The following is a 3,215-nucleotide window of genomic DNA, read 5'->3' as shown; positions in this document are numbered from 1 at the left end:
GAAAGTAAGGAAACTACTATAGTTAATAATATTTTTTTTATAATTTCGTTTAATTTATATGGATCTTAAGACAAAAAGAAAATTGAAAAACATCCATTTTCTGATTCAACCAAATCATTTCCTACAAATTTAAAATCGAATAAGGTATACGAAAAGTAAGTATTTTATGCGGTAGATAAAGAACCGTGACATGGGGTGAGATTAGGCAACATAAGTTGTTAAAGTGTTGGCCACTCTTGAGTGTTTTTTTTACTTTTCCTTTATATTAGTATATACTAACGCAATTAACAATTCAATATTTTATCAGTTTATTATGATCTATAAATATAGTTGGTTCTTGCAGTACGAAGAATTAGTTTCAACAGTTCTAAAATAAGCTAGTGATAAGGAATTTATTTATAATATGAAACATATGAAGTTATCACAAAGTTTATACTACACAGTCTATACAGAGTATAAGGTTTTATAATCGTAGTAACTTCGAAGTTTTATTAATGAATTTTTTTTTGGATACTGATAAATCATTGACCCAACTGTAGCTGTTTTAATAGATAAAATTATTGTTTTTAATAATACTATTATTAAACGGGAGGGCTAACTCAAAGGACCCGGGTTCGAATCCGGCTGAGGTAGATAATTATTTTATATTTCACTGTAGCCGTAAGTCAGCCCTGTGGGTCAAAACCTCATGAGGTTGGTGTCCTTTTAGGTATCAAGCGGTCGAGCTTGATTCTGAACAAATCATCTCCTTGCACAACCGTTGGTGTAGTAACGGTACTTCCTTACAAAGTACTGCATTCTTGACCCTTCATATGTTGTAGCGGTATAGATTTTATTTATTTATTTTTTAAATATTGTATCATATAGTGTCAAAACTAATTACTACCTAATTTGTAATGAAGTATTGATAGTTGAACATAGTCATGGGTTGTAGTCTTACGTATTTAATATTTTTATTATAATAATTTAGTAATTCTATTATATTAAATTTGTATAGTTATCTTACTAAATACTTGTCTCTATCAAAAATGTTTTAACGTTTTATAGTAAAATGTTCTAAAAATTAGTTAGAACCTTCATTTTAAGAGAGTTTTAGTATAATATAGTAGGAACAACACTGTAGCTTTACATTCTTTCTAGTTTTTGAAGGTTTGTGAGGCTTGGTTAAGGATGGGAAAGGTACTACTATTTTACTTACTTCATTAATTAATTAACTTCTAAATGTTTCAATTAATTTTTCTTGCTAATATTGTTGTATGACTACGATATTGTATATAGATATTTTAACCACCTCTGCAAGTGGTTTTTTTATTCACCACAAGTCACTTATTCTCTGAAATTCCAAAATTGACGCAAATCGGTCTGTTTCGCCGTTTTGCGATAAACTCTAATAACTGAATCACGTTAAAACAATTATATCTGCCCCGAAGCTTGCGCAAATATTGAGAATTATCCATTTATAGCAGTGTCATAACCGGACGGCGATCGGTGGGTTAGTAATGGAAGGATAACGAGCCGAAAGGACACAAGAAACACGAAAATAGAACTCTCACGGGACCTTAGTACCTCTTTGGGCTTCTGCAATCCACCTCATAGGGGCAATGGTTTTTGAAGTACTTCTCTATCAGCAAAAATAATTATAGAATCCCTCTATCAATCATATAAGTCTTGTTTTAATAACATATATCGTTTAATTACAGGATATCGATACATATAAGAGTTTCATTTATTGGTACCGAGAATATAATAATCAGAAAATAATTAATTACCTATCCATGAATATCCAATATAGTATGATCCTTGCCTTTAATGGTAATACCACAGATAACCTTTGGCCGTCAAACGATGTCTTAATTTTTACCTTTCGGAACTGATTGGAATTCGGAACATGAATCAGCATGATAAAATACCATATTAAATTGTAGTATCGATAACAGGAAAGGATTAATGAGCAATGAAACGCGGCTTGATCATGTCGACCTTGGTCGTATTTTGTATTCAAGGTTCCGACCCATAACTCTCATGTGAGATTGAATTTTAAAATCATGCAGTTATTTTTTTTTTTCAAACTATAGTTCAGGAATGATAAATATATTATATAATGAAACTTTAGTTATTTCTTCTTCGATCCTTTACGAAAATTGCTATCTAATTTTTAAAAGACGATGTAGAAAATAATACAAATTCATGAAAAATAGCGGAGGCCAGTACCACACAATGTTATTTGTGAATAGTAATTTCTAATTGTTTATGAATGGATATCCTATATTTTTACATAAAGAAATTTAACGTTAGAGCAATGGTTATGAATAATTAGTATATTTCTTGAAATGAAATATAAAAATGTCTGTCGAGCGAATGACTAAGTAAAGCTGTATGACTGATGCTATGTTCTTCTTTATCTTCTTATTTTCTTGGAAATTTATTTTGTCAGCAAATTTTGCTTTTTCTGCATATTTATACTGCGTTCGTTTATTATTACCTTTATTTCAAAATAACATTTAAAAAAATCTAAAAATATGTAAAATATTGTTTTCTCGACTCATATGGCACGTTGGCAAGAACGCTCAGACATGTGTAGAATATTTTTTGATCTAGTATCATCAGAAATGAAATTCGAATCGGTGATCTCACTAGCCTTCCCTTGGAAGCCTAAAAAATACCAAACATAAATGAGTTTCTCCGATAATGCGTTAATAGGTGAAACTTCGTTATGTTATAGAAAAATTTTAATTTGTGAAATCCTTTGCAGTTTTTTATGATTGTAACATTAAAAAAATATAATGAACCAGGAAATCCATGTTTTAAAACGGTTGTTAAGTAAAAACATCACGTAAGAAAATAAAATTTTCTTCAATTCATATAGTTTTATCGATTTATTGCTGTAAGAATTTTCCTATTTTGCATCGAAAAATGAAAAAAATAAATAAATCAGGCAAAAAATTGTCATATTTTTCATTATTAGAACAAACTAAAAAAATATATGAAAAATAATTTATAAAATTGTTCAATTTCATAAATTATAATTGTTCAAGATATATATTTCCACTTATGTGAAGTGTTCAGGTGAAAAACACATTTGATAATTTTTCATGAAAAAAACATAATTGTTTCGATACAATATTGTTGAATCAGTTGTTATAAAAATCAGAAATTGATTTGTAAAATTTTGTGTAGTATTCTAAATACCAAATTAAAAGAAAAAATATATATTT

The sequence above is a fragment of the Halyomorpha halys genome, unplaced genomic scaffold (assembly GCF_000696795.3).
Source record: "Halyomorpha halys isolate HHAL.00 unplaced genomic scaffold, Hhal_1.1 Scaffold84.1, whole genome shotgun sequence".
Taxonomy (NCBI): Eukaryota; Metazoa; Arthropoda; class Insecta; order Hemiptera; family Pentatomidae; genus Halyomorpha; species Halyomorpha halys.
The sequence above is the reverse complement of the archived record's forward strand: the minus strand, read 5'-3'. Positions refer to the sequence as shown.